We start from the raw sequence: 22,438 nt of genomic DNA on the forward strand, positions 1-22,438 counted from the left end.
CAACTTCCCCTTCCTTAAAAAAACCCTTCATCTACTTATATATGCAAAATGAGTCCATAAAGCATTTGAACTAACCTAGCATCGTATTATAATTAAGAATAATAATACTGTTGTCAAGTCTTGTTTTATAATAATTTCCTTTCATACTTCAGTTTAAGTACTAAATTTTGTAAGCTTTTATAGTGATATTCAGCACAGATATCAAGTTTATTATTTGCTTCTTGAACTATATAAAGAACATGGACCTAGTAGTTTCTGGGTATTTTATAGAATGGGGGGTGAGAACTAGAATTGAGGAAGGAATTTTGATTTCATATAATTTTGTCAGCTATTAATTAGTTGGTCTACTAGATTTTTATAATAGTTATTGAACTTTTGCAACCAGTCTTATTTCTAGTCCTTTATTAAGGTATTACTTATAAATTAATTTCTGTATCATCTCATATCATCTCTTTCATGTGAAATGGAGATTTGGCCTATCCATTTTTTTTTAATAAAGATTAAGTGATACCTATACATACAGAACATTGAAATTCCAGACTTGGCCATGAAGGAGAACAGTTAATTTTAGAATTGATGAAGCAATGAAAAAAAAAAGCCAATTAAAAATAAGAAATTAATTGTATTTAGGAGGGCAAAATGGACATTGTAAAATCCTGGAGTTTACTAATTCTCTAAAATAAAATGTGCATATCTGTAAAAAACACTGACGAGATGTTTTTGAATACAGATTCTAAAATTAAAGGAAGAAAATCATCAATTTTGTAGGAAAAAAACACAGTATTTTTAAAATTCTTGTTTGAAAACTTCAGTAAGGATGTTTTATACCTATGGAAAACCTGACTAGAACATGTTAGGGACATATCAAATACTGGATTTCCAAATGCCAGATAATTTGAACCCTGGAAAAACATATTCTTTTAAATCACCATTACAGTAGCTTCAATATCTGAAAATAATTTAATCATTTGAATTGACACTGGATTGTTGACATCTTCCATATTCAAACTTAAGCATTTTTAAAAATGTTCTAGGACTAATTACTTTGCCCATGAAGCAAACTTTTCATTATCAATTTTCCCAAAATGAAATTTTAAGGAGCCATTGAAAATAATCAGTTATAATTAGCATCTTTATTATTGTAATCTCCATTCCAGAGTGATTTAGACTTTTGATACCTTTGTCTCTCCCAACTTTTGCAGAGACTTTCTTTGCCTGTGTACAGAAAAGAGGTAGCTAATGGAGAATATGCATACCTGACTTTTTTCTTCTCCTAAGAAAGGAGAATTCATCCACTGCCACTGTACTTTTTCTTTTCTTTTTTGTCTTGCACAGAAGACTGACATCTTCCTGTGAAGGGCTTGTGGCAAACCTATCCAACTCGGGTTTCTTCCTCCTTGAGAACGATCTGATCCATCATCATCTGAACCAGGGATCACACTCTAAGGGTCCAGGTGAGGGCAAGTCAGTCTATATGTTAAGCCAATTTCTTTTCTGGTCAGGTAAGTCACACTCAGGCATGATCTCACTCAGCATCAGCCAGCTTTAGTTTTTTAAAGCTTCCTGGTCCCCAGAGAGAAACACAAATCATCTGTCCATTAATTCTCCAACCCACCTAAGCTATTAATGATTAATCATATCTTTAAAAATTCTCTTTGCTATATAATGTAATCATTTTTAGGATACTTACTCATTTTTAATTCCAGAAGTCTTAAAAGGATTTATGTGTATGTGGTGAGAAAGACATATGCTGAAACAAATAGGTTTTCCTAGTTGCAGTTTGAATTTGTAAGATATTAGAGAGACTTAAAATCCATCCATCTAGCACCCTTGTAATTTTGATAGTTTTTGACTGTGTTTGTAGATGTCTTGAAACCAAAGGTAGACTCAGAAAACTAGGGCTAGTAAAATTGACATGCGTGGTCACCATGAAGGTCTATTTTGGATTGCCATGGATTCTTTCATTTAATGTCAGAATGATTAAGGGCAGAAACAAGAATCTCCCTGTTCTGTATCTGATGACTTCCATATGCTAGGTATAAGAAGAAATTTATGATTGTTCTTCAGGCAAGTGATCTTAGCTAATTGAAGTTTGGCTTTGCACCTTGATGCTATTTTTTAAGTTGGAAGGTGAATTAACTTTGTAGCTGTGAGGCTGTTTTCAAGACAACTTGTTTTTCAAAAGCTTTTTTTTAATTAGAGGGAAAAAAAAATCTGCCTTGTATTCTGACATTGATAGTCTGACCTTAAAATGCACTTGTGCATTATGTAATTTGTTTTATAGGTGACCTTTATATATAATAATAAATTCATTGTCGATCTTATAAAACATTAATTTGTTTCATCATGATAATGACACTGTATACATTTAATTATGAGGAAAACAAAAGTAATTTTACTCTGATATGCCTTGTCTCTTTTGCCAACACATAGGTAAGAATAAATTGGGCTTTTATTTCTTTCTATTGGTTAATTCTCCAGATGACTTATAAGTTATGAACTGAAGTTAATACATTTCATTGAGTTTGCTATAGTAAAGAGTGACTCCTAGTCACTGGGAAGAAGAGATTATCTTCCTCTAGAATTTTGCCAGACATGAAGCTAGTTGTTTTACCCTAATACATTAGCTTTTTGAGATGCATTGTTTTGTGTTTATTACTCAAAAATGTCAGTACTAATTTTGAGTAAGAGAAGTTTTTTTGGATGGGAAAACAACAAGCATTCATTATTCAGAACTGCCTGATATTTTACCATTGGGACCTAAATAAGTAGTTGTTTACTTGATTCTGCAGCAGTGTAATTAAGTCAGCATGGACTTAGATACAATTTGTTGGGTACAAATCCCATTTTTTATGCCCTTGTGTTTAGCATAACATGTGGAGAAGCAGAAAATATTCATTGGATATTAGAATATTTCTATAGTATCTCTCAAACAGAAGAGGTATTTACTTAACTCTGCTTCAGATTCTAATGGAAAGTTATTTCCCACTAGATCATAACTTTTAATATGATTAGGTTCCTATATGTGCATTGTATGAGTATATTCAGTATATGAGTATCATTGTATGATTAGATTCCTATATGTGCATTGTATGAACATTCTAACCCAATCATATGAATAGATGAAGTAACTTAAATATTTAGAAATATGAATTATATTACTTAACCAGGAATATCATAGATACTGTAAGATTAAATATCAGAATCTGAATTGTGATGAATTCGCTGTCATGTTTCAAAGGCTTAGGGAGCAGCCCAGCTTTCCCATACGGTTCTTGGGCTGGGCCAATTATATTATTGGAGATTGTAACTTTGAAGAAATTAGGAAGCTATGAATGAAATTTGAGAATTGCATTTGATGGGCTTTGGAAGTACTTGTATTTCTAAAGAGTGTAAGCTTTAAAATAACCCTTTATCCTTCTCATACTCTTACTTTTGTACCTATTATTATTTTTGTGTAGATGTATATGTAAACTTTAGACATTTCCATATTTATATCAGTGAAATCAATTGTAACATCAGTTTCAATAAATGAGGGAACTTATAATGTAGAGACTTAAAAGATCAGTTTTTAGTCCTTAAAACATCATAATGGGATCCATTCTTACTATCTGCACAGAGATCTCTAGACTTTAAATACATAAATTTAGATTACCTCTAATAATATTTCCATTCTACAACAATTAACACATTTCAGTGATGCCTGGTGTGTGTAATAAGGGATACACTGGCTAATTTACTATAAGCAAAACAAGATGAGAAAGGCAAATTTTCTGTGAAAAATAAGTAGCTGATGAATTGTAAAATCAAATATGTGACTTTGGGACTCTTCCCTATATTGATAAAATTGATCTGCCCTTTCTAATATAGAGGCATTGCTGCTGACCCCACTATAAACTTTGAGTTATCTTTTAAGTAAAATGTATTAGATTTGAAATAAAGCATGGCTCAGGCCCAGGCATTATAGAGGTTATATGCTGAAATTGCATATATCCTTTCCATAGTCTCCCTTCCCAGTTAGGATTTTTTTTTTTTTTTAAACAAGCTCTGGCCAGTTTTATTAAAGAAATATTTTGCGTGATTTACTTTTCACCAGTCTGTTCTGGCATGCTTCTAATGATTTCAGAATCACCTGGATCAATGATAGCCAGCGTGTATACTCAGTATTTCCCACATACTGTACCCAATTCAATATTATTGCTACTGTAGTGATGGACACCAGTTTTGGCCAACATGGTGTAGTATTATATTTCAAATTTCCTCAAAGCTGGGCAGTTGTTGGCCAGGATGATCAGTTTCGCTTTGCCGTATCTGATCATTTTTAGGGTCTGCTTGTACCCCAGCATGTACTTTCCACTTTTCATAACAAGTTGGAGCCTAGAGTTGATCAACTCCAGCGACTTTTTCGTCTTCTTTGTGGCCACCATCTTCCTGCCTTAGATGCGGGACGGCCCCAACCAACAGCAGCCACCAAAATGGTCGTGAGTGAGAAAGGCCCAGTTAGGATTTTATTGCATTACGTTAATAAGCTTTAACATTAAAATCGCGGTTTTTTTTTCTTCACATCCATTTTCTGTGCCTACTGTAGGGCAAAAAACAAATACGACCAATGAATGTCATTCTTCTCAGAAGCTCTTTTATAATGCATCCAAGATACCAGAAAGAATCCTTTCATACCTCCTGAATAGTGGCAGTAGGCAATTGTATAGGAATACTCCAACTAGCTTTGCTTTTGGTGATGATGTTTTGCTATTAACTCATAGAAATGCATACCATACCTTCAAGTAATTGGTTAGATTGCCTGACATCTACTAATACCTCAGGTTAATAACTATAGAATATTCCAAAAAGGTGGTGCCTGCTTCATAAAATGAATCTGTGGTTGCTAAAATCTTATTTGGCTTAAAACAACTAAATTTAGTAGACTCTAAAATTGTGTATTGGTAGAATATGATACTTCAAACAAACAAACAGTGATTTACTTTCAGTTCTGAAAATATTCAGAAGGATTTGTTATCTCTTGCAGACCTTTCTGCAAACTACTAATGGGATGAACACAATATATCACTTTTATAATAGTGAGCTATTAAAGGCAAGCATAAAGCAGTCTGAAGCCCATAAGTGCTGCCAACAGCTCCTGCTTTAATGAATTCCCTTTTAGATGTCCATTAAATGCTCGTGGCAAATGTACTCATAATGGAAATGGCAAATCTAAATGGGTAGATATGAATAATCCATGGAGTTTAAATTCTGTTTATGATCATCTTCACATTTAGTTTTCAAGACAACGCAGTTTAGTTTTCATTACAGTTTGGAATAAAGAGGACAGGGAGTAATTGATTGCTTCAAGCAGATTAAAATCAATGGTTTTCTTTTCAAAGAACCAGTTCAATGCAGTAATTCCAACTTTAAACATTGATTTAGGGTACTCAACACAAAATGTTTTGTGCTGTGTGAACTTTTATATAGAAAGACTAGTATTAATTTTATTTCCCTATATATCTATATAGTGAAATATAGAGGTTGTTAGTAGCATGTACATGACTTAATAGTGATCTATATTAAGTCGTTTTGATATTATTGCAGTCATATAATGAATCAATGAGATTCCCGTCATCACTGTAATACTGTTTGTAACCCATTAGCACAGAGAAATTACAACCCATCATACATCATTACTGTGATTGAGGCTTTATTACCATATTCTCAAATTGCTTGCTTGCTATAAAACTAAATAGACACAAGACAACTATAGGTGGAGTATAGACTATGCATTATTGTGCTACAGTAATGAGGGATTATTGTACCATAATGGGGTGAAACTTATGAGGAAAATAAACTTAGCAGTAATAGAAAACTGGAGACTCTTTTTACATTTGTTTTTATTACCTTGAAGGTCAAATGCATTTGTTATACTCAGGTTATTGTTTATGTATTACATGAATCATAGCCTCTTGATATTTTGTAAAGATTTCTTCCCCCACTCCCAAATACATCTTTTCAAAGTCTGTAGTCTCATGCACTTTGAATGCTCAGGGCTGGATTTGGAATCTGCATTTTGCCACTTGAGGGAATAGACATTATACTATTTCTAAGCCTAACATTTTTGTGGGTAGGTAATCCCCTTTAAACTTTAGGCTATTTTTCAGTACTCTATATATTTTATTAACAGTATGAGAATAGGTCAGTAGTCTTCTGGCTCTTCAGATGAAATAATAAATGTATGAATGCAACAATATTCTAAGCAATGAAGAGAGGTAAAATATGGAACAGTTGCCTGGGGCCTGATTGTAAAAGACTTTTGATGTCTCAAAGAGGGAAATGGAAGAAATATATTGCCTCCATATTAAAGAAAAAAAAATCCCATGACACTAAAACTTGTTAGTTAAATTGTGCATATGTTCATTCTATCCCTGTTGAGTCTTGTTTATGAGTTATAACATTGAGAGCATTATTTAGAACAGTAAAAAGCCCAGTGCACTGACTTTTGAGCTAAGATCATTGCTTGGATTTGAAGCTCTCCTTAGAGATCCCTGGGTGGCGCAGCGGTTTGGCGCCTGCCTTTGTCCCAGGGCGCGATCCTGGAGACCCGGGATCGAATCCCACGTCGGGCTCCCGGTGCATGGAGCCTGCTTCTCCCTCTGCCTGTGTCTCTGCCTCTGTCTCTCTCTCTCTCTCTCTCTCTCTCTCTCTGACTATCATAAATAAATAAAAAATAAATAAAATTAATAAAACTCTGCATCTTTAAAAAAATAAAATAAAATAAAATGAAGCTCTCCTTAGTTCAGTGTGGCTTTCTGATCTCAGCCTCATTGTGGCTTAGCACTATGACAATTTAAATAGCAAATAACAACATAAAATAAAGAACAGAAGCTGCCATGAGATATATTCATGTTATAATTAAGGGCTTTATAATAGCCCTTCACGTATAAATTCTTAGCCAAAGCAGTAATACCAACTGCAAAGTTAGAAATGGCAGCATATTCTCCAAAAGAGGTTAAATAACCCATTCTCAGTTTATAATATCCTTACAAGTCAAAAAGGCTGGGCAGCCCAAGTGGCTCAGCGGTTTGGCGCCGCCTTCAGCCCAGGGCATGATCCTGGAGGCCTGGAATCGAGTCCCATGTCAGGCTCCCTGCATGGAGCCTGCTTCTCCCTCTGCCTGTGTCTCTGTCTCTGTTTCTGTCTCTGTCTCTCTGTCTCTCTCTCTCTCTCTGTGTCTCTCATGAATAAATAAATAAAATCTCTAAAAAAAAAAAAAAAACCCAAGTCAAAAAGGCATTACTCTTAGGCTTATCATGATATAATTACCACTGTCTTTGTGACTTGTATTGTTTTCTTTATAATGCATATGATGGCTGCAGTGGTATAAAACCTGAGGACTTGTCATAGTATGTCTTGACTACAGTGATAGGTGCTGCATAAAAGGAGAGTTTGGAATTGGCCAAGAGGACATAGACCTAAACTATAAACTAGTCCTCAACCAACTCCCAACTAGTATCTTCTGAAAATGTAAGAAACTGTAAAACGACCTAACTAACAAACTGCATTCCTTGCTTTCCAGAGTACGCAGCCATTCTGAACCACATGAATATTTTTGTGACTTTCTCATAATTCATTTCATCACTTCTTGGGAGTACTTTCCATGTTAAAAACAAGCAGATGAGACAATGCAAAAGCAAAATGCCAAATAGAGACAGGCAAAGTTTAGAGACCTTAGAAAGATGTATTTTGGAGGTTTAAAATCATCTATGACTCATATTACATTTAATATAACTTCAAGTAGAGTTTGAAGTTGTGTTAAATTTGTAACCTGTCTCAAAATCTTTTGGGAGACAGGTAAGAGCAAGAATAAAGTAAATTATTTTTGTTGTTTTTAATAGTCTAGTTGGTGAGATAGTATAAATAAAAATAATAAAAAAATAAGCAATAAGTGCCAAGAAGAAGATAAAATAGAATATAGAGGCCAGGGAGTGAGATTGTTTTTTTTTTTTTTTTTGAGATTGTTTTATATAAGATATTTATAGAAGGTCTTTCTGATGACATTTTAGCAAAAAATCTGAATAAGGTCCGAAACAAGTCATAATGATATCTGTGGTAATGCCAGGAACAGTGAATACAAGGAGTCTGACACAAGTGCTTGTTTGGTGTATTTGCAAAACAGCAAGGATACTGTAGCTCAGGAAAGTAATTAAGGGGGCGGGGAAAGGAAATGAAAAATAATCTCTTACTAATTTTTAATATTTATAATGAGTTCAACACCATTAAGGATTTTTTTATTTGGTGACTTTTTTGCTAGTGGAGAGATCATTCAAACTCAGATGATCCAGTAACTTTCTTAATTTACTGTTAGTGACCTAGTTTTTAACTATTTAAATATAAAAACTTTTCATATATTCACCTTATCATGTATATCCTTTCATGATCCTCTAGATTTTTATTTTTGATAAGCAGAAAGTCTCAGAGTGTAAGCCATAGACTTTTCTAGATATTTTTGGAACTTTAAAATTGGGAAATCCTTGTATTTTTACTGGTAATCTAGATAGGTTTGCAGTTTATTTCTAGCACTCCGTGAAGACAAACATTTTTTCATTTACTGGCCCTTCCAAAGCAGTCTATAGGTCCACGAAAGTTTGTGAAGTCTTACTACTTTATTGATTTGAGTTACTGACAAATGGAAATAGATAAGATCTAGAGTTTGGGGGAATCTTGCATTCTGTAAAAAGGGGTCCTTGAATTGAAGAAAGTTTTGAGAACTAATTACCTTCTTCTAAGGCAGAAGGTGGGGAACAAAGGAACCAGACATGGGAAAACTGAGGTGAAAAGAAGACCTGAAGAGAAGTCTGAGGTTCCAAGAGAGGGAAGCAGCTAAAAATGTGTAGAATTTAAGTTTTGACACAGAGAAGAGGAAGCTACTGTAGAAGGAGTTCTTCTGGAGCACCTGGGTGGCTCAGTAGGTTAAGCAGTTAAGTGTCTGCCTTCAGCTCAGATACTGATCCCAGGGTTCTGGGATCAAGCCCCACATTGGTCTTTCTGCTCAGTGGGGAGCCTGCTTCTCCATCTCCCTCTCTCTCTCCCTCTTCCTGCCACTCCACCTACTTGTGTGTTCTCTCTCTCTCTCTCTCTCTCTAAGAAATAAAAGTCTTAAAAGAAAAAAGGCAGTGTTCTTTCTAGTTGCCTCCTACATTCATTATGTAATACTAGGGAACAGATTACCCTCAAAGTTAGGAACAAACATTTTATTTCACATAGTTCCTGATGGACAGGAATTTGAATGCAGCTTAGCTGAGTGGCTCTGGCTTAGGGTCTGTCATGAAGTTCCGTCAAGATGTTCAGCTGGTGCTGTAGTCACTGCTAACTTGACTGGGGTTGAAGGATCAGCTTGTAGAATGACTTGGTCAGTTTGCTGTTAATAGGAAGCCTTATCAGTTCCTTGCTGGTTGTTGACATTAGGCCTTACTTCCTTGCCACATGAAGCTCTCCAAGAGGGCTGCTTGACTGTCTTTCAGGCATGGCAGCTAACTTTCCCAAAGTAAGTGATCCAAGAGAGAGAGCAGGGACTGAGCCAACCACGATACTTTTTTATGACCTACTCTTGGAAGTGACGCTCTGTCCCTTCAGCTATATTCTTTGGGTTAGAAGTGAGTCAATAAGTTCAGCCCACACTCAAGGAAGTGGAATTAAGCTCTTCATTTTGGAAAGAGGGGTATCATAGAATGTATGGAAATATTTTAAAACCATCGTACTTACCCATACCAGCATCAGCCCACCTGATCTGCATGGAGGCTGTCACTTGGTACTCTAGAACCTGGTGCTCTAGTCTAGAATTAAGAGGTAATATAGACAGTCCTTAAGTCTTCTTAGCTCTCCCTCTCCCAATCCTAGAATGTGGGTTTTCCTAGATTTTTATTTCCTCAGCTTTATGTCACTATTGAGCAGTAGGATCCCATGGAGTAAGGTCTGGCTGAAAGGAGCCATAGGCCTAAGTAGAAGACTTTACAGCTCACGTGTACTCTAGTCCACTTTATTATGATCCTAATAGAGATTTATGGCCAAAGCTCTAGTTAAAACAGTGATGATTCCTGGCTATGTATTTTGCATTATCTCCCTATGAAACTCATATCATGGAGGTGATTAGAGTTTTGAGGTTCAGGAGCCCATCTAACAGCGACCATATTCATGTAGTTACTAAAAACTGTGATGAATTCAAGGGCTTAAAAACACCTAACTGATGGTTTAATGGATGGATAGACAGATGGCAAGATATGTAATAGTGTGACATAGAGCAAATTTAATTATAAAATCTAGATGATGGCTATTCATTGTACTGTTCTTTTAGCTTTTCTCTGTGTTGTAAATTCTCATAATAAAATGTTGGAGGAATAAAACTTTTATTCTTATAATAGGACTCTTAGCTATTGCTCTTCCACTTGAGTGCCTACTTTTAGTGTCAAAGAATTGATAGCTTTTTCTCTTCAACCTGAATGACATATTCAGGTTATTGTTAATAGCTGGCATCTTAGCAAGCCTAAGAACATTTAGTTCTTTCTATCTATATAATGTGATCCCATTGATAGGGATTCAGTGATTATAACTCTGGCATTCTTCTGTGTATCAAAGGGCCTGAAACATAATACATCATGAAACATATTTGAACCGAATATCCATTATATGATAGCAGCTACCAACTACTTAGTGGCTGCTGTTGTTCCAGGCACTATACTTCTGTTGTCACCTTAATCCATATAAAGATCCAAAACTGTAGGAAATTATAGATGAGGAAATGATGCTGCAGTACTTTTGCTTCTTACTGAGGTCCTTGTGAAAGTCTCTTTAGTATTGAAAATCAGTATCCTATATGTACTTTTAGATTCTAATATGGGATTATTAAACTTTAGCATACTCTATGAAAAATACCTAAATATTTGTAGTGGACTGTCATACCACCTGATAATTTCTTGTACCTTGCATGGCTCATCTGTAGTTGGACTGATTGTGTAATTGAAAGACACATGTCACTTGGAGTCAGAAAGCTTTTTTTAGGGCCTAGCCACTTCTTTTAAGAGCTTTGTGACCATATAGGGAATGTGAGTAAAGGATACATAAAAATTGTTTGTAACTATTTTTACAGTTATTCTGTAAGTCTAAAGTAATTTTAGATAAAACATAGAAAATAAATAGCTTTGTCACATCTCTGAGCATTAGTGTACTATTTTTGAAAATAGATAGATCTATGCTTAATAATAATAAGACCATGGAAAGCCTAAAATATAATAATGTAGATAATATATCTCATAACAACTTTCAGCCCTATTGTAAATACTCAGTAATTTTAATGGATAGTTAAATGCACAATATGTGTTCAATGGCAATATGATCTTGTAATAAAATCCTTAATCTTGGGGTACCTGGCTAACTAGACTTAAATCTTGATTCTCCCACTGGCTGGTGTTGAGCCATTGACTATGTATTGTCATGCCTCAGTTTTTCCTACAATGGTATGAAATAGTGGTAAATATTGAATATCTAAAGGCATTTGAGTTATCCCCTAGAAAGCTGTAAACATTCAGGATTATATTACGTCATAGTTAGTAAGCAGTGAGCCATTTCAGTAATTGATATCACCCATTTACTTCTTTTGTATATTATGGTTCCTCGGTTTTTTTGAACCATTGGTGGGCACAGAGCAACATATCTCCCAAAACAAAGGAGCCTAACTACCACTACCCTCTTCACAATCTAATTTGTGATACAATATGAAAGTATATTTTTATTTGTTAAAGGAAGTCATGTATGTACCAGTTGAAATAATTTTTTGAAATACATCACCCTAGGCACATGCTATACTTAAATATTATTATTGTTTTCAGTGTTAATGAAATATTTGTAGTGAAAGAGATGATTAATTAATGCTGTTAAGTTGTTTAGATCAAAGAGGAATTCTCCTGTTGCTAATATCTTGAGGATGATCAGGAACATCATGAATGATTTTACTACCGTAGCATTCACATATGAATCATCTTTGGATTAAAAGGTTCAAACTAGTGTCCTTTTTACATTGCTTTTCTTAATTATAACTATAAATAAAAAAAACAAGTAAAATTACAGAGAGCTAAATGTTTTCAAGAATCATTTAATGTTTGTCATAACCCACTCTAGAAGGTGGCATTATCTTTTTGTCAGGGAAACTAAAATCACAGAAAGAACCCTGCTCTTAAATTTGTGCTTTATATGAAGGGAGTGTATATTACAGATATTTGGAGAAAAAGTAACATAAAAGTCTTTTCTGCAGTATTTTAAAAGAGGATATAGTAATTTGCTTAAAATAAATTAATAATAAGAAAGTACTTAATGGGCACAAAAGTAGATGAATATAGGACTTCAGAAAAAGAGATATAGCTGATGTCATTTATTGACTAGTGAATGCTTTCCTGTACTTAAACAATTTGTGCCTTGCAAATATCGACCTCTATCAACAACTGACTACAGTATTTTCATGCAGATGTTCCTATAATTACTTTGTAACAAGTAAATCTTTTTAAGGCAAATATGTTAAAATGACGTAGTATCCTTTAAATAAAAACTTTAAGATCACTCTTTTCTTGCTTAAAATATTTTATTCTGAAGATTCCAGGAATATACATAGGGTAGGATAGTGGTTTCAGACTGGCTTACAGTCAGTTGTTTTTTAAATGAAATATTGTACAAAAGCAAATAACTCTGACTGGAATAAATGCAGGAGTTTCAGGGTGCAAGATGTTCCAATGGCTCAGTTCTTATTCTCTCGTTATGGGGCTCTGAAGTGTTTCTGTGGCATCCTAAGCCTCTGAGGAGTGCATTTTGAGAACTGTGGACATATTTAGGAATTTGTAATTCATAGGCCATAGCTGTTCCTTTGGCTGTTGGACGACTCTGCCCTTGTATCACTGTTAGATCACAGAGGCTATGAGCAGCAACTGTAGTTGTTCAACAGGAATATGTTTATTGAATATGCAAGTTATTTTTAGTCAACATGTTTGTCTAATCAGCACTGATATATAATAATTAGCTATGTGGTCCGGGCTTAGACTCTTTTTATGTATATAATTAGTGAGAGAAATGGGTTAGATCAAATCAGAAGCTCCTTCCAAGCATTTGCTATTCTGTCATTCAACGGTGAGTCTAGAACTCTCCTTTTAAGAGATAGAAAACAAGTCTCAGCCATAATCTGTAACTCTGAAGGATTTGATTGGCAAGATAAAATTAGTCAACCTAAAACAATTAGAAAACACCTCTTAACAACATATTATTATTAAATTGTTTTGGACTTTAACAACCAAAATTATAAAGAGACAAGTGTATATAGAAAGGATCTATTTTAAAATCTTTAAATTAAAAAAGTCTCTGAAATTTCCTCTAATTTAGGTAAAGTAGCAAAGTTATACGCATTTCCTACTAAGAACTAGAAATCACTCCTGTTGCTCTATTATGATCTTAAATGTGGTCTTTCAAGCAGGTGTAGAAAGGTGTTATTTTTCTTCTCATGCTGTCTATAAATAAATATTAATAATATGACATTTATATTTTAATGCCTCCTGTGATATTTTTAGAAATTTAATGAGCCACACTATGGCTCTGGCAGTTCATATAAATTCAGTTGACTTGAAAATTAAGATTAAAGTGACAAACTTTTCCTAATTTTTTATAAGTATAAATTCATATTTTCTTAGGTCCATTTTCTAAATGAATTTTTAATATAACTTTAAGGTCTCATAGATGTAGCACATTAAAGAAATAGTTTAGTAATTATTTTTATGTTAAAATTTTACTAGCAAAGTTAATTCATTAAGGCTTATTTTTCCTTTTGTAATAATAAACCAAATCATTATAAAATTTGTAGAGAGTTTTATATTTATTTGATATTTGACTGTAATACCTGAATTGGTTTTGTTTTGCTCACAAAGGTAAAGAGAAATCCAAATTTACTCATAATAAAAGTATTAGAGAAACTGTCAATAAATTTACTGTTATAATTGAATCATATGATTTCTAAATTGTTGATAATATGATCTGCTCGTTAAACAATAGTGTCTGGAGAAAATGATGGATTAATTGACTGATGGCTAAAGTTTCCCTCAAATATAATGGTTTACCCAGTTTGATTTGATTTGTGTAAAATAACTTTCTCTAATAAACAATTTGCTCAGAGGCAATAGAAGAAATGAATGGTTATCAAACCAAACTTAATTAGTCTATCCTAGATTGATATTACTTGGGGAGTCTTCGTTTTAATTGTAGAGGGCTGGATACAAAGAGTTTGGTTCATTATTTTTTCCTGTATAAACACTATTGTGTAACTACCTATGGAATAATAACATGTGAATTCATTTTAATAAATGCTTGTAAAGTGAATTAGCTAATTATGCCAGGCTAAAAATGATTCCTTTAATTATTTTGGATATTTAACTGGTACTTCAATTTTATTATTGTTAGTCTGTAAATGTGATTTGTATTAGCTCTGCCAAACTAATTATAATGTATAACTTAACAAACAATTTGAACAGTTTTGTAATGCTTATAATGTTCTCTCGTGCAAGAGAAAACCTTATGTCTAGTTTGCATGAAGATAAAGGTCTAACATAAATTCAGAGGAAAAGAATGGCAATTTTTGTGTAAATAGAGAATAAAAACTGCTCAATATCCAGTGTGCTGACTGCCATAATTATTTGCATGAGAAAAATGAACAGATTTCATTCAGGAGAAGATAAAATCAGTGACTCATTAGTTTATCTTAAGATGGTGTTTAGTTGGCATTTGAAGACAAGGTGTAGTTAAGAGATTTGATTAGTTCTTTTTTTTTTATGAACTAGAAACGTTTTCTTTATGCCCTTAGTATAGATAGAAGCACTCTGCCTACATTCTTAAACAGAAAGATTTATATCCATAACTCATTGTGTATGTCAGAAACAATATGTTTCTTAATCATTTTCACTTACTAGATTAATTCTAATTGTTTTTGAATCAGAAATGAATGAGAACGAAGACTTTTGTTGTAAAAAATAGAGCATTCTAATTTAGTCTTTCTGGGGAAAAAAGCAAAATAACCTCCACGAGAGTATGCAATCTAAAACATTCTTCTTTTTAAAATTAATATACAATAAAATTCACTGCTTAATTTTTGCGGGTTATTCAGTACTATGAGTTTTAACCCAAGTATCAATGCATGTAACCACTACCACAGTCAGGATCCAGAATAGTTCTATTACCAAAAGAAAACAGAACAAAACTTCCCTCCTGCTGCCACACCCTTCCCCAATCCCTCCCTTCTAGCAACCACTGATCTATTCCCAATCACTATAGTTTTGCTTTTTTCCAGAATGTTATATAAATGGAATCATACAGTATTTGACCTTTTGAAATTGGCTTCTTTCACTTAATCTAATGCCATGTTTTTGTAATATCAGTAATTTGTTTCCTGTCTACCCCTCCCAAAATTGAATATAGCAATATCAGTATTGGTTTGTCCAGTTAATAGAGTTGATCTTCCCAGAGGGAAACTTAGTTTTTCCTTCAGCATATCCCCATAATAACTAGAACTTGATTTTTGCTCTTACTCACACATAGATTTCTACCTTTTTAATGTCTGCATTCTAGTTTTATGGCTGCACCATACTTTATTTGACCTGTCTTCAACATAGATACATAGATTTTTTTTAATATTGCGTTTAATGCTGCAGTAATTATTCTTGGGCATATCTTTTCTGTACATATATCATCCAATAACTCCTAAGAATTTTAGGGTGAAAAAATAAATACAAAAAAACTTGTAAGGATTGCAATTTGCCTTCTAGAATGTTGAACCAATTTGTACACATCCTTATTTTGCCATCATTATCCTTCTTTGTATTCTTTGCAAGTCTAGTAATTGAAAAGATCTTACTTTTATTCTAAGTTGTATTTAATTAAACTTTAGTGCAATTGAACTCAATTTTAAGGTGTCAGTTGTCTCCAATTTGATCGATATATTTTATAGCTTTGGATAAAAATCTTTTGTTAGATACGTGATTGACAGATATTTTCTTTCATTATATAGCTTGTCTTTTCCATTAAAGAGTGAAAGTTTTTAATTGTGATGAAATCTAATGCCAGTTTTTTTTTAATGGATCATGCTTTTGGTGTCATTCATACTTAATGAGCGGTATATAAGAACTTTTTGCCTAATTCCAGGACACAAAGATAGTTTTTCAAAAGTTGTATAGTTTTGTGTATGTCTTTGATATATCTTTTCTTTTATCCTTTTGCTTTAACCTATCTTTCAAATATATGTATCTTTACATTTACTGTGGGTTTCTACTAGACAACATTTGGTCTTATATTTTTATCCATTCTCACAATCTGTCTTTAATAGGTATATTTAAACCATTTAGATTTAATTAATATAGATATTTGGATGTATATCCGCCCTCTTCCTGCTTTCTGTTTGTTCTGTCTTTTCATTTGTTTCTTTACCTGCCTCCTTTTAGATTATGTAAATATTTATAATATTCCATTTTATTTATCTGTTGAGTTTTTTTTTTACCGTACGTCTCCAAATGGTTTTTTTCATGATTGCTGTAAGAATTATAATCTACATACTTAACTTAGAACAGTCTATTTAGCATTAATATTTTTCACTTAAAGTGGAACATAGGTCCCTTTATCCTCCACTCTTTATGTTGTAGTTGAATAATGTATTACATCAACTTACATTGAAAACCCCTCAGGAAAAAAAAAAAAAAAAGAAAAGAAAAGAAAACCCCTCAGAGGGCAGCCTGGGTGGCTCAGCGGTTTAGTGCCGCCTTTGGCCCAGGGTGTGATCCTGGAATCCTGGGATCAAGTCCCACATCAGGCTCCCTGCATGGAGCCTGCTTCTCCCTCTGCCTGTGTCTCTGCCTCTCTCTCTGTGTGTCTCTCATGAATAAATAAATAAAATTTTAAAAAAAAGAAAAAGAAAACCCCTCAGACAATGTTAGAACTTTTGCTTTGAGCTGGACATATTTTGTAGGAATTAAGAGGAAATTACTATTCTGTTATACTTACTAGATATTTACTCTTTCTGTTTCTCTTATTTCATTCCTGATATTCCAAGTTTTTCCCTCATATGATTTCCCTCTGTCCAAACACTTCCTTTAGCATTTCTTAAAGAGTTGATCCACTGACAATGAATTCTCATAGTTTTCCATCATCCAGGAATGTCTTTATTTTACCTTTATTCATGAAGGAATTTTTTTTCTCTGAATAAATTCTGGGTTGAAAGTTCTGAGTGTTCTTCCAGCACTTTTAAAATGTTGTTTCACTTACATATGACTGCATGGTTTCCACAGTCATTTGAATTCTTATTCCCACCATGTTATGGTCTCTTTTTCTCCAGCTGCTTTTAGGATTTAAAAATTTATTTTTGCCTTAGCTTTTCATCAGTTTCTTAAAATTGTATGGGCATGAATTTCTTCATGTTTATTCTTCATGAATCTATAGTTCCATGTTTTTTGCCAAATTTAAGAAGATATCAGTAATTTTTTCTTTCTTTTTTCATTGAGGTATACATCACATGACACACAATTGAATATTTTAAAGTATACCATTCAGTGGCATCTAGTACATTTACAGTGTTGTTCATATACCACCTCTTTGTAGTTCCAAATATTTTTGATCACCTCAGAAAAATATTCCATGCCCATTAATCAGTCATCTTCACTTTGCCCCTCCCATCTCCTGGGGGATAACACTCATATGCTTTCTCTCTGGACTTACCTGTTCTGGTTATTTTATATGAAAATAATCATGCAGTATGTGACTCTTTGTGGCTGGTGTCTTCAACCGAGCATAATGTTTTGTTTTGTTTTTGTACTTTCAAGTTTTTATTTAAATTCCAGCTAATTGGGCAGCCCGGGTGGCTCAGCGGTTTAGCGCCGCCTTCAGCCCAGGGTGTGATCCTGGAGTTCCGGAATCGAGTCCCACATCGGGCTTCCTGCATGGAGCCTGCTTCTCCCTCTGCCTGTGTCTCTGCCTCTCTCTCTCTGTCTCTCTCTGTGTCTCTCATGAACAAATAAATAAAATCTTTTATAAATAAATAAATTCCAGCTAATAAACATACAATGTAATATTAGTTTTAGATATAGAATTTAGTGACTCATCACTTACATATAATACCCAGTGCTCACCACAGCAAGTGCCCCCCGTAATACCCATCACCCATCTAACCCATCCCCCAACCCCTTCCATCCATCAACCCTAAGTTTATTTTCTGTCATTAAGAGTCTGTTTAGGGCGGCCCTGGTAGCTCAGCGGTTTAGCACCGCCTTCAGCCCAGGGTGTGATCCTGGAGACCGGGGATCGAGTCCCATGTCGGGCTCCCTGCATAGAGCCTGCTTCTTCCTCTGCCTGTCTCTGCCTCTATCTCTCTCTGTGTCTCTCGTGAACAAATAAATAAAATCTTAAAAAAAAAAAAAATGAGTCTGTTTAATGGTTTACCTCTTTCATCCCACACAGCGTTCGTCTGTTTTGTTTCTTAAATTCCACATACAAATGAAATCTTATGATATTTGTTGTTCTCTGACTTATTTCACTTAGTGTAATACTTTCAAGGTTTATCCAAGTTGTAGGGTGTATCATACTTCATTCCTTTTAATGGCTGAATAATATTTCATTTTATGAATATACCATAGTTTATGTCTTCATCAGTTGTGAGCATTTGGGTTTTTTCCAGTTATTGGCTGTTATGAATAATGCTGCTATAAATGTTGTACAAGTTTCTGTGGGTTTTTTTTTTTCTGTTTGATACATGTATAGGAGTAGAGTTGCTAAGTCATATGGTAATTCTAAGTTTAACTTTTTGAGTTACCATTAAACTGTTTTCTACAATGGCTGCACTGTTGTATAGTCCTACCAACAATGTACAAGGGTTTCTGTGTCTCTACATTCTCATGAACATTTTTTATTTTCTGGTTGTTTGTGTGTATATGTGTGTGTGTGTGTGTGTGTACAATTATATATAAATATGTAACTATGATGTGTGTGAAGTGATAACTCATTGTGGTTTTGATTTGCATTTCCTTAATGGCAAATGATGTGGAACATATTTTCATGTGCTTTGGAGAAGTATCTATTCATGTCTTATGCCCATTGTTTTTTAAGTTGGGCTGTTTGTCCATTTCTTGTTGAGTTGTAAGAATTCTTCATATACTCTTGATACTAAATCCTTATCAGATATATGATTTTCAGGGCACCTGGGTGACTCAGTTGGTTAAGTGTCTACCTTCAGCTCAGGTCATGATTCTGGAATCCTAGGAAGAAGTCTCACATCTGGCTCTCTGCTTAGCAGGGAGCCTGCTTCTCCCTTTACCTCTGCCTGCTGCTCTTCCTGCTGGTGTGTGCATGCTGGCGCTCTCTCTCTCTCTGTCTCTCTCCCTCTCTCCCTCTCCCCTCCCCATCAAATAAATAAATAAAATCTTTTTAAAAAAAGATATACAATTTGCAAATATTTTCTCCTTTTCTGTGGATTGTCTTTTCACGTGCTTGATGATGTCCTTGCAGCAGAAAGTTAATTTTGTTGTGTGGTTTATTTGTTTTTTATTGCTCATGCTTTTGTGTGAAATCTAATAATACATTGCCAACTCTGAGGTCACAAATATTTACTCCTATTTTCTTATAATTTTATAGTTTTAGCTTTTATATTTAGCTTTGTTGATCTGTTTTGTCTTAATTTTTATTTATGGTGTGAGATAAGGGGTCCATCTTCATTCTTTTGCATATGATTGGCATTTATCTTACTACCATTTGTTGCAAATACTGTTCTTTCTCCTTTGAATGATTTTCGCACCCTTATCAAAAATCAGCTCTCCAGCTTTCCTCTTAAGGTCAGAAACATGACAGGGATGCCCACTGTCACCACTATTGTTCAACATAGTACTAGAAGTCCTAGCCTTAACAATCAGACAAGAAAAAGAAATAAAAGGCAGTCACATTGGCAAAGAAGAAGTCAAACTCTCCCTCTTCACAGATGACATGATATTGCATATAGAGAACCCAAAAGACATCACCCTGAAATTGCTAGAACTCATACAGCAATTCAGTAATGTGGCAGGATACAAAATCAATACGGGGAAATCAGTTGCATTTCTATACAGTAACAATGAGACCAAAGAAAGAGAAATTAAGTAATCAGTCCCACTTACAGTTGGACCCCAAGCTATAAGATACCTAGGAATTAACCTAACCAAAGAGGTAAAGAATACATACTCAAAAAACTACAGAACACTTATGAAAGAAATTGAGGAAGACACAAAGAGATGGAAAAACTTTCCATGGTCATGGATTAGAAGAATAAATATTGTGAAAATGTCTATGTTACCCAGAGCAATTTACACATTCAGCACAATCCCTATCAAAATACCGTGGACTTTCTTCAAAGAGTTGGGACAAATAATCCTAAGATTTGCATGTGACCACAAAAGACCCTGAATAGCCACAGAAATGTAGAAAAAGAAAACCAAAGCTAGAGACATCACAATGCCTGACTTCAAGCTGTATTAAAAAGCTGTGATCATCAAGATAGTATGGTACTGGCACAAAAACAAACATATAGATCAATGGAACAGAGTAGAGAACCCAGAAATGGACCCTCAACTCTGTGGCCATCTAATCTTCTACAAAGCAGAAAAGAATATCCAATGGAAAAAACACAGTCTCTTCAACAAGTGGTGCTGGGAAAATTGGACAGCCACATGCAGAAGAATGAAATTGGACCATTCTCTACTCCATACACAAATATAAACTGAAAATAGTTGAAAGATCTAAATGTGAGACAAGAATCCATCAAAATCCTAGAGGATAATACAGGCAACAACCTTTTTTATCTTAGCTATAGCCAAGACATGTCTTACAAGACATGTCTATAAAGGCAAGGGAAACCAAAGCAGTATGAACTATTAGGATTTTATCAAGATAAAAACTTCTGCACAGCAACTATACTAAAAGGAAAACTACAGAATGGGAGAAGGTAACTGCAAATGACATATCAGATAAAGGGCTAGCATCCAAGATCTATAAAGAACTTACCAAACTCAATACCCAAAAAACAAACAATCCAGTCAAAAAATGGGCAGAAGACATGAACAGACATTGCTCCAAAGAAGACCTACACATGGCCAACAAGCACACGAAAAAATGCTCCTCATCACTTGTCATCAGGGAAATATAAATCAAAGCCACAATGAGATACCACTTAACACCGGTGACAATGGCTGAAATTAACTATACAGGAAACAACAAATGTTGGCAAGGATGTGGAGAAAGAGGAACCCCCCGTTGCACCGTTGGAGCCCCTCTGGCAAACAGTGTGGAGTTTCCTCAAGAAGTTAAAAATAGAGCTACCCTGTGACCCAGCAATTGCACTACTGGGTATTTACCCCAAAGATACAAATGTAGTAAAACAACAGGACTCTGCACCTTAATGCTCGTAGCAGCAATGTCCACAATAGCCAAACTGTGGAAGAAGCCACAATGTCCTGTGACAGATGAATAGATATAGAGGTGGTGTATATACACAATGGAATAAAAAGGTCCAGAATTTTTATTTGGCTCTTTCTTATAATTTCTAGTTTTTAGATATTAATAGTCCTACTTGTTTGTAGCATTCTTCTAATTCTTTTAGTTTTTTATTCATGCTTTCCTCTAGCTCTTTGAGGATATTTAAAACTGCTACTTTAAATCTTTGTCTAGAAAGTCCAGTGAATGAACTTCCCACAGGGATTATTTCTGTCAATTTTTTTTTCTGTGAGTGGGCCATCATTTCCTGTTTCTTTGTATGCTTTGTAATTTTTTTTTTTTAAAGCACTGAACACTTTGAATATTGTACTGTGCTAACTCTGGAAATCAGATTCTCTTCCCTCACCAGAAGTTTCTATTGCTACTTATTGAGGGCTGCATTTATCCATTTGTTTAGTGACTTTTTCAAATTATATTTGCAAAGACTATGCCTTGTGATGTGCAGTCACTGAAGTTTCTGTTCTGTTAACTCCATGGCCAGCCAGTGACCTGACAGATTTACTTGACTACCAGGATCTACTAGGATAAAAGGTAGGAAATAGGTGTTTTGTTTTTCTAAATTCTTTCAATAGAGACCATCCAGGAATTTGCTTCTAATTTCAGGCTGAAACAATGGCTAGCCTCCTCAGTGAAACATACTAGCCCAGTTTTTGGTAGACAGGGTCTTTATTTCCCACCAGGGAAACAGCAAGCTGTGCTAAGAATGTGACCTCTGTCTGCATGCCACAGGTCTGGGAGTGTGATGTGGTGTTAACTGCTATGCAAAATACTAAAAGTTACCAGCATCATTTTTGTAAGAAACTTCCCTGAATGCTTTAAGTATTCAGCTAGACTCCAGAGTTCTGAAATAGTTGATTTTGATAGTATTTGGGGG

The 22,438-nt window shown here is 34.4% G+C and overlaps 1 protein-coding gene and 1 pseudogene across 4 annotated transcripts in view; one reads left to right on the forward strand and one right to left on the reverse strand.

The window, feature by feature from the left end:
- RANBP17 (RAN binding protein 17) overlaps positions 1-22,438 on the forward strand; it is a 310,647-nt gene that overhangs the window by 119,673 nt on the left and 168,536 nt on the right. The gene's annotated exons all lie outside the window — the stretch shown is intronic.
- On the reverse strand, positions 4,037-4,831 carry LOC129509503 (60S ribosomal protein L30-like; annotated as a pseudogene).

Source organism: Nyctereutes procyonoides, unplaced genomic scaffold, assembly GCF_905146905.1.
Source record: "Nyctereutes procyonoides isolate TBG_1078 unplaced genomic scaffold, NYPRO_anot_genome, whole genome shotgun sequence".
Lineage (NCBI taxonomy): Eukaryota > Metazoa > Chordata > Mammalia > Carnivora > Canidae > Nyctereutes > Nyctereutes procyonoides.